General features: G+C 46.7%; 1 non-coding gene across 1 annotated transcript; it reads right to left on the reverse strand.

The window, feature by feature from the left end:
• Positions 1 to 9,443: 9,443 nt before the first annotated feature.
• trnal-uag (transfer RNA leucine (anticodon UAG)) lies at positions 9,444 to 9,525 on the reverse strand. The gene has a single exon. It is a non-coding gene; the product is annotated as a tRNA-Leu (tRNA).

Genomic DNA, 9,525 nt, shown 5'->3' on the forward strand with positions numbered 1-9,525 from the left:
TAATATATATCAAGAAAAGCAGTGGTCCCAGCACCGACTACACGGCATCTACACATTTGTCCAATGCCCCTAGAGTGAAGCGGGATCACTTTGCACTCGTAAACCAGCAACCCTGATGTTAAAATCATCTGCCGGAGAAAGACGTGATTTCAGCGCGGTGACACTGGGCCAGAGCAAAGTTCAGTTAATGTGATTGCCGAGTGGCGAGGGAGTCAAAGGATATGGGGAAAAGGCGGAAAAGTGGAGTTGAGGTAAAAATAAGATCAGCCATGATCTCATTAAATGGCGGAGTAGGCTCGAAGGGCCAAATGGCCGACTCCTGCTCCTATCTCTTATGGTCTTATGATCTTATGGTGGTGAGAGGGTGGATTTGGAACTCCTGTGCGGCTGCTTTGCGCAGGTAACACGACTTGTTACAAACTAAACCATTAATTCACCGAGCTAAAGTTTGAGGTTGCAGCGACAAGAACCTGATTACATTAATTACAGGAAATTAATGAAACTCTGTGAAAGATGAATAATTGTTGTAATCGCCATTGATCAACCGATAACTTTCTGCTGCAGACTGACAGAAACACTGACATGGACACTGGGTGAGAGAGAAACTTTAATCAGTTTCAACAACAACAACTACAAATACAACGTCCATTTATATCACACATTTAACGTAGCAAAACGTCCCAAGGGGCTTCACAGGAACTTTTTTAAACAAAATTTGACACTGAGCCACAGAAGGAGATATTAGAAGCAAAATACTGCGGATGCTGGAAATCTGAAATAAAAACAGAAAATGCTGCAAATAATCAGCAAGTCAGGCAGCGTCTGTGGAGAGAGAAACAGAGTTAATGTTTCAGGTCGATGACCCTTCGTCAGAAATGGAAAAAGTTGAAGATTAAACAGTTTTTCAGCAAGTACAAAGTCAGGAAAAGGGATGGGGGAGGAAGGGGAGGGGAGGAAAGAACAAAAGGGTAGGTCTCTGATAGGGTGGAGGGCAGGAGTGATTAAATAACAAAAGGGATGATGGTGCAAGTCAAGGAGGGTGGTAATGGGACAAGTAAAGAAACAAAAGATGGGTCTAGAGGAGCTGTTAATGGCAACATTAGAACCATAACGGCCCTGGGAGGTGGGAAGGGAGGAGGTGAAAGGGCAGGAGTTGCATGGGAAGGTGCGGTGGGAGGAGAGCGGGTGTTGGGGGTGATGGAAGAGTGGACCAGGTTGTCGAGGAGGGAGCAGTCGCGTCAGGATGTTGAAAGGGGAGTGGAGGGGGTGTTGTGTTTGGTGGTGGCATTCCGCTGGAGGTGGTTGAAATGGGGGAGGATGGTACGTTGAATGTGGAGGCTGGTGGGGTGGAAAGGAAGGACAAGAGGAACCCTGTCATGGTTCTGGGAGGGAGGGTGTGAGGGCAGAAGTGGAGGAAATGGGACGGACACGGTCAAGGGCCCTGTTAACTACAGTGGAGGGGAATCATCGGTTGAGGAGAAAGGAAGACTTATCGGAAGCACTGGAGTGGAAGGCGGCATCGTCAGAACAGATGTGATGGAGACAGAGAAACTGGGAGAAGGGAATAGAGTCCTTACAGGAAGCGGAGTGGGAGGAAGTGTAATCAAGGTAGCTGTGAGGGTCGGTGGGCTTATAATAGATATTGGTTGACAGCCTATCCGCGGAAATGGAGATAGAGAGGTCGAGGAAGGGAAGGGAAGATTCGGAGATGGACCGTGTGAAGGCGAGGGAAGGGTGGAAATTGGAAGCAACCTTGATGACATTTCCCAGTTCAGGGCGGGAGCAGGAAACGGCATCGATACAGTCATCAATGTACCAGAAAAAGAGGAGAGGGAGGGGAGCTGAGTAGGACTGGAACAAAGAATGTTCCACGTATCCCACAAAAAAGGGAGGCATAGCTAGGACCCATAAGGGTTCCCATAGCAACACCTTTTATTTGGAGGAAGTGAGTGGAGTCAAAGGAGAAGTTGTTCAATGTAAGAACAAGTTCAGCCAGGCAGAGGAGGGTGGTGGATGGAGACTGGTTGCGTCTTCGTTCAAGGAAGAGGCAGAGAGCCCGCAGGACGCCCTGGAGGGAGATGGAGGTGTCGACGGACTGGACGTCCACAGAAAAAATGGAGACAGTTAGGGCTGGGCAACTGGAAACTGTTTAAGTGGCGGAGGATGTCGGAAGAGTCATGGATGCAGGTCGGAATAGACTGGAGGAGGGGAGAGAAAATAGAGTCGAGATAGGAAGAAATTGGTTCCGTGGGACGAGAACAGGCTGAGACGATGGATCTACCAGGGCAGTCCTGTTTGTAGATCTTGGGAAGGAGGTTGAAGTGGGCTGTGCGGGGTTGGGAGACTGTGAGGTTGGAGGCCATGGGGGAAGATCTCCAGAGGAGATGAGGTCAGTAACGGTCTGGGAAACTATGGCTTGATGTTCGGTGGTGGGGTCATGGTCCAGGGGAAGGTAGGAGGAGGTATCGGAGAGTTGGCGTTCAGCCTCCACTAGGTAGAGGTCTACTCACCTCACAACAACAACAGAGCCGCCCTTGTCAGCAGGTTTAATGACAATGTCAGGATCGGACTCGAGAGAACGGAGTGCTGCGAGTTCAGAGGGAGGGAGGTCAGAGTGAGTGAGGGGAGTAAAGAAATTGAGACGGTCGATTTCACGCTGGCAGTTCGCAATGAAAAGTTCAAGAGAGGGTAAGAGGATAGAGGGAGGGGTCCAGGTGGAACGGGAATTCTGAAGATGGGAGAAAGGGTCCGCTGTGCGGGGGGAAGACTCCTGGTCAAAGAAATGGGCGCGGAGGTGAAGGTGATGGAAGAAGAGCTCAGCATCGAGTCCAGCTCGAAACTCATTGAGGTGGGGGCGTAAGGGGATGAAGCTGAGGCTTTTACTGAGGTCTGACGTTCGGGGTCAGAGAGGGGAAGGTCAGAGGGAATGGTGAAAACACGACAAAGAGATTGGAGGGAGGGATGAGGTCAGAGGAAAGTGAAGGGGAAGAAGGATCGGGAGAGGTGTTGGTATCTAAGAGTTGTTGAAACTTGCGGTCCTTGACACCTGAAAGGAAGAAAAAAAGTTTATTTCATTAAAGCGCCGGATGAGGCGAAGGATGAAATGGAACTGCGGACCAGGACAGCTCTGAAGTGGAGAGAGTCGGTGCTGCTGAAGAGAGAGTGTTTGATCAGGTTTCTACTAAAACTCACTTTCACAGACACACCTCCTTCCTCAGCAACTGTGTCCGGCTCCGACTTATTCCACGTGGATTCCAACTTAAATTCCACCCTTCATGTTTCGGATCCACCCATGATTCCAGATATCTCCATGATATTCAGCGTTCCTCCAACCACTGCTCCCGCCGCTTCCTGAGATCCACGCTCAACGCCACGCACCGTCACATGCTCACTCTCGACCTCTCTCTCCACGCATGGTTTTTATCCCATCCGCGCCATTATTGCATTTACCGTTTGATGTGTTGGTTCCTTCATTATATTCATCCAGAAGTCCTGGGTTTCAGTCCAATCCGAAGCCACGGTGGATGAATTTTGCATTGCTCGCTGAACTCTGCTCAAATCAGCAAAGTCCTGATTGGCGGCCGGAGGTGTTGCGAGTGTAAGATGTGAATAACGTGAAGTATCAATCAAAGTGCACAATTTCTGTTTAATCTTCAACCTTTTCCAGTTCTGACGACGGATCATCGACCTGAAACGTTAACTCTGTTTCTCTGTCCACAGATGCTGCCTGACTTGCTGATTATTTACAACATTTTCTGTTTTTTTTTTCAAATTTCCAGCATCGGCAGTATTTTGCTTCTAATATCTCCTTCTGTGGTTGTGTCAAATTTTGTATGAAAACGTGACCGTGAAGCCCCTTGGGATCTTTTGCTACCTTAAAGGAGCTTTATAAATACTACAGGCAGAGCAGTTCCAGTTGTGGTGTGGCGCCGTGATCGTATAGTGGTTCGTACTCTGCGTTGTGGCCGCAGCAACCTCGGTTCGAATCCGAATCACTGCATAGTTTTTGTCTTCTGCCTCTCTTGCTCATCGAATGCAGTAATATTTCAATCTTTTATACATGAAATAAAACCAAATATTCCATCAAATCCCAGCACTCTCACATGCCTGTACTTCACGTGCCGCAGTTCAAACCCGCCTGTTCTCCCAGCTTTTTCTTCCTTCCACAGTCAATCGGCCGCCTTTACTTTCCTCCTTCCATTTCATGAACATTGCCGACTCTAACATTCACTTTCACGATCTTATGCCTTTAAGTTTGTTCTGCTCCGACCGCTGTTTCTATTGGGCACATGTCCCATTCGCACCAATGTTCATTTGTGCCTTGAAACCAGTCGATACATTTCGATCTGCGTGACCGCTCGACAGACAAACACGACCAAAGCAGGGCTGGTCTCTGGAAAGACAGCCGCCCGAATGTTCACGAAATTCACTTGGGTGATCTTATGATCCAGGGGATGGTAACTGAAGAACTGGTTTTTGTTTTGATGCTTGTTGGCTCTTTTCTCTGAACAGTTGAGTTGCGTGAGTGACGGGCAGCGCAACAGAGCTGTGAATGGCGGTTGAAAGGTGCACATTTGGCAAGTTGGGGCGGTGCAGTAAGATCGGAAGTGTTCCGCCTTGATCTTAATAGTTCTGTTGAAGCGTGAGATTGAATCGAGTAGAGGATACATGTAAAGAGCGGCTGTGGGGAAAAAGGAGCGATTACAGGCCATGAGCGAAAGGTCTTTCAAATTCTCATGACGCAGGACGCTGTGTGCGGAAACGGCAGATTTTAAAGCGCGTGTGTCGGAAAGTAAAGTGCGATCTTGTGTGTGAAAAGAGCACAGGAAAGTTGTTCTTGAAGCTGCGTCCTTGAGGCAAATTGCAGGTTGTCAGGAAAACTGCAATAGTGAAAGCTCAAAAATAAACCCTGAAACTGCTGGCAACACTCAGCAGGTCAGACAGTATCTGTGGAGAGATACTCACTTTACCGGGGCCTCATTGTGCATTGATTAATATTAAAGACCTGCACAAGATGGACGTGTTGCACCTCAACAAGGCTGGGACCAATTTCCAGGCAGGGAAGTTCCTCTTGACTGAACAGAGAGCAATGCCGGCCGTTTTTGGGCGTCAGCTATTTTCAATCTCTATTAACGACTTAAATGAAGGGACCGAGTGCAATGTGTCCAAGTTTGCTGACGATACAAAGATAGATAGGAAAGTAAGCTGTGAGGAGGACACAAAGTGTCTGCAAAGGGATAGAGACAGGTTAAGTGAGTGGGCAAGAAGGTGGCAGATGGAATATAATGTGTGGAAATGTGAGGTTATTCACTTTGATGGGAAGAATAAAAGAACAGAATATGTTTTAAATGGTGAGAAATCATTAAACGTTGGTGAAATTAAAAAGGAAAATAGGAAAGCAAAGAGAGGGCATGAAAAAATAGGCCTCTTGCGCATCCACGATTTTCATCGCTCCACCATTGGCGGCCATGACTTCAACCGACTGGGCCCAAAGCTCTGGATTTCCCTCCCTAAACCTCCCCGCCTCTCGACCTCTCTCTCCTCCCTTAAGACACTTAAAACCTACCTCACCTGTCCCAATATCTCCTTATGTGGCTCCGTGTCACATTTTGTTTGATAATCGCTCCTGTGAAGCGCCTTGGGACGTTTTGCTCCGTTAAAGGCGCGATATAAATGCAAGTTGTTGTTGTTGGGGTGGAGAAAGGGTTTTCTTTCTTTTTATCACTCTTTTATATCTCTCTATTTCTTTCCTTTCTCGGACTCTGTTTTCCGGGTCTGTTTACTGACACACATTACAATCTGTGTCACTCGGTGTCTAACAATGTGAGGCAATGTGTTTTATTCCCGCTGTGTTATCTCTCTGGCGGTTTGCTGATAAATGTTTAACTCGCGGCCTGTTCCCGTTAATGGTCACAAGCAGTAACAGACAGACAGAGCGTGTCTGACCGCCCTGAGATGTGGAAAAGGCATCAGTTTAGGACAAATGCATCAAATCAAATGTTCATCGGGCACCGAGAGAGACAAAAACCAGAGAGAAAGGCAGAAGGAAATAGAGAAATAAAAGCTAAATACAGACATCCTTGATGTCTCTCTATTCCATCCCCAACCGTTCAGTGTCGGGTAAAAATGTCAGTGTGAATAAATGTTTGAGAATCGGCCCATGGAAGATGAAACAAAATAACAGAAAACTGCTGAAACCCAGGATCGAACCAGGGCCCTTTTCAATCTGTTGAACGCTCGCCCCATTGAGTTGTTTCAACCCCACTTTGGGTCATCCTCTTGGAATAAAATATAACCCCGGGTGGAATTGCCCCTCCCGCTCATTCCTCACTTCGGGAGAATGAGACCGACCATCAAGGAGAGATTTTCTGATACTGTCGTTGAATCTCATTTATATTAAACATTCCTTGAACACTCTGCCGGGGGGATTCAGAGCTGGGGTTCGCCATGAACCAGCTTCCCCTCAATTCCCAGCTATATCAGTGAATCGACCAATGAACGCTCGAGAGAGCTCAGGTTATATTAATAATAAAAACAGAAAATGCGGGAAACACTCAGCATGTCAGGCAGCATCTGTGGAGAGAGAAACATCCTTTCAAGTCGATGACCTTTCATCAGAACTCTCTCCACAGATGCTGCCTGACCTGCTGAGTATTTCCAGCATTTTCTGTTTTTATTTCAGATTTCCAGCATCTGCAGTATTTTGCTTTTGTTTTACAGCTTGTATTAATGTTCTGCTGATTATATCTTAATATTATCTTATTTTTGGCCACTTTAATTAAGTTCACGGACAAATTCTTCCATCATCCCTTCTCCCACATCGCTTCTCTCTCTCATTCATTCTTTTCTCCTTTCAATCCAGAAGAGGGCGGGAATCAGAGCTCACCCCCCGAACCCTCCGCACACAGACCCCCGTCTACCACTCCGTGTGATCCAAGGGACAATTCAATACATTACACTCTGTATAAACACAGAAAGCTGACACACCAGGGGAGATCGCACGGTGTTGCACACGGAGTGAAATAAACTGAAGTGTTTATAAAAAGTTACAGATCACAACTCGTGTCTCTCTCTCTCTCCGCCATCCTGGCCCGTGCTGTGTTATCCGTTCTCACCCAATGTGTTACTGGTAATTTTGTGGAAGTGCATGACGGGATACTTGACCATATTAACTCTTTATTAACTCACATGATAGGATCAGCCACAAACACAATGTAAGCACAATTGTGTAATTGCGTTTGAGCCTTGGTATGTTGATAATTACGCCTAGCACAGCCTGGCCTTCCTTGAGATAAGGACAGAATATAATAATAATAGAGTTGATGAATGGCCATGAAGCCTTGAGACTGGCTCCAGCCTTACTGATAACAAGGAACAGGAATGCAGAGAGAAAGAAAATAGCTGACATCTGCTCAGGCCGACGTGATGGCTGTGGATGTTCGGGGGCTGGCTCACTACTTGATTGACCAACTACCTGAGCCAATAAAGAATGTACGTGTACGCCCATATTCTGTAACAGGTGGGCGTTGCCCAATGAATTGTAGAAACATGAGCTGTTTCTTTGACTCGGCGAAGTTGCACCCTCAACCATTGTTTGAGGTGCACATCCACTTGTATACAAGTTGGGGTTCAATAAAGTTTCTCCTTGTGCTACTTGTTTGGGTGTTAATGCATTTGTATAGTGTTAAGTTTCGACAGTTTTCATCAACATCTTTGAAAGTGGCAGCACAAGTTGGTGAAGCCGTTAAAACAGCATCCGGTTCCTTGGCTTAATAATAGAGAAATAGAACACAAAAGCAAGGAAGTTATGTTAAACGTTTATAACTCATTGTTCAGGCCTCATCTGAAGTATTGTGTCCAATTCTGGGCACTATAATTTATTAAGGAGGTCAAGGTCTTGGAGAGGATGGAGAGGAGATTTCCCAGAATTATACCAGGGATGGGGTTTAGTTGTGTGGAGAGACTCGAGAACCTGGGATTGTTCTGCTTCGAGCAATGAAGGTTAAGGGTAGAAGTAATCCACGTGTTCAAAATTAAGAGGGGTTTTGATCGAGTAAATAAGGAGAAACTTCACCCACTGGCGGGAGGGTCGGCAACCAACGGACGCAGATTTAAGATGATTGGCAAAAGAACCAGAAGGGAAATAAGGAGATTTTTTTTTACACAGCGAATTGTTACGATCTGGAACGCACTGCCTTAATGGATGGTGGAGCTCGATTCAATCGTAACTTTAAAAGGAGAATTGGATAAATACTTGAGTATCTCTCCACAGATATAACCTGACCTGCTGAGTGTTGCCAGCAGTTTCTGGGTTTATTTTTGAGCTTTCACTATCGCAGTTTTCCTGACAACCTGCAACTTGCCTCAAGGGCGCAGCTTCAAGAACAACTTTCTTGTGCTCTTCTCACACACAAGATCGCACTTTACTTTCCAACACACGCGCTTTAAAATCTGCCGTTTCCGCACACAGCTTCCTGCGGCACCAGAATTTGAAAGACCTTTCGCTCATGGCCTGTAATCGCTCCTTTTTCCCCACAGGCGCTCTTTACATTTATCCTCTACTCGATTCAATCTCACGCTTCAACAGAACTATTAAGATCAAGGCGGAACACTTCCGATCTTACTGCACCGCCCCAACTTGCCAAATGTGAAACTTTCAACCGCCATTCGCAGCTCTGTTGCGCTGCCCGTCACTCACGCACATCAACTGCTGAGAGAAAAGAGCCAACAAGCATCAAAACAAAAACCAGTTCTTCAGTTACCATCCCCTGGATCACAAGATTCCCCAAGTAAATTTCGTGAACATTCGGGCGGCTGTCTTTCCAGAGACCAGCCCTGCTTTCGTCGTGTTTGTCTGTCGAGCGGTCACGCAGATCGAAATGTATCGACTGGTTTCAAGGCACAAATGAACATTGGTGCGAATGGGACATGTGCCCAATAGAAACAGCGGTCGGAGCAGAGCAAATTTAATGGAGTGAGATCGTGAAAGTGAATGTTAGAGTCGGCAATGGAGCAGGAAAGTGTCCATGAAATGGAAGGAGGAAAGGAAAGGCGGCCGATTGACTGTGGAAGGAAGAAAAAGCTGGGAGAAGAGGCGGGTTTGAACTGTGGAACATCAAGTGCAGGCATGTGAGAGTGCTGGGATTTGACGGAATTGAAAGGTTTCACCAAAACATTTTTCTTTCATGTTGTAAAGTTTGATTTCTTGCTGCATCCTCTCAGCATATGTGGGAAAGGAAAAAATCGGTAAATGAAACTCTGTGGAGACTCGGATTCGCTCCGATGTTACTGCGACCACAACGCAGAGTGTCAACCACAAAACGATCACGACGCAGCACATGAGGTGTGGCAGTTGTGCCCCAACAACATTAATGGCGCGCATGACACTGCTGAGAAAAGAAAGATTTTGGTGATGAGGCTAAAATAATTAACAGCTCAGATTATGTCAGCGGTGGGATTCGAACCCACGCCCCCGGAGAGACTGGAGCCTAAATTCAGCGCCTTCGACCGCTCGGCCACGCTACC

Source organism: Heptranchias perlo, chromosome 35 (genome assembly GCF_035084215.1).
Source record: "Heptranchias perlo isolate sHepPer1 chromosome 35, sHepPer1.hap1, whole genome shotgun sequence".
NCBI lineage: Eukaryota > Metazoa > Chordata > Chondrichthyes > Hexanchiformes > Hexanchidae > Heptranchias > Heptranchias perlo.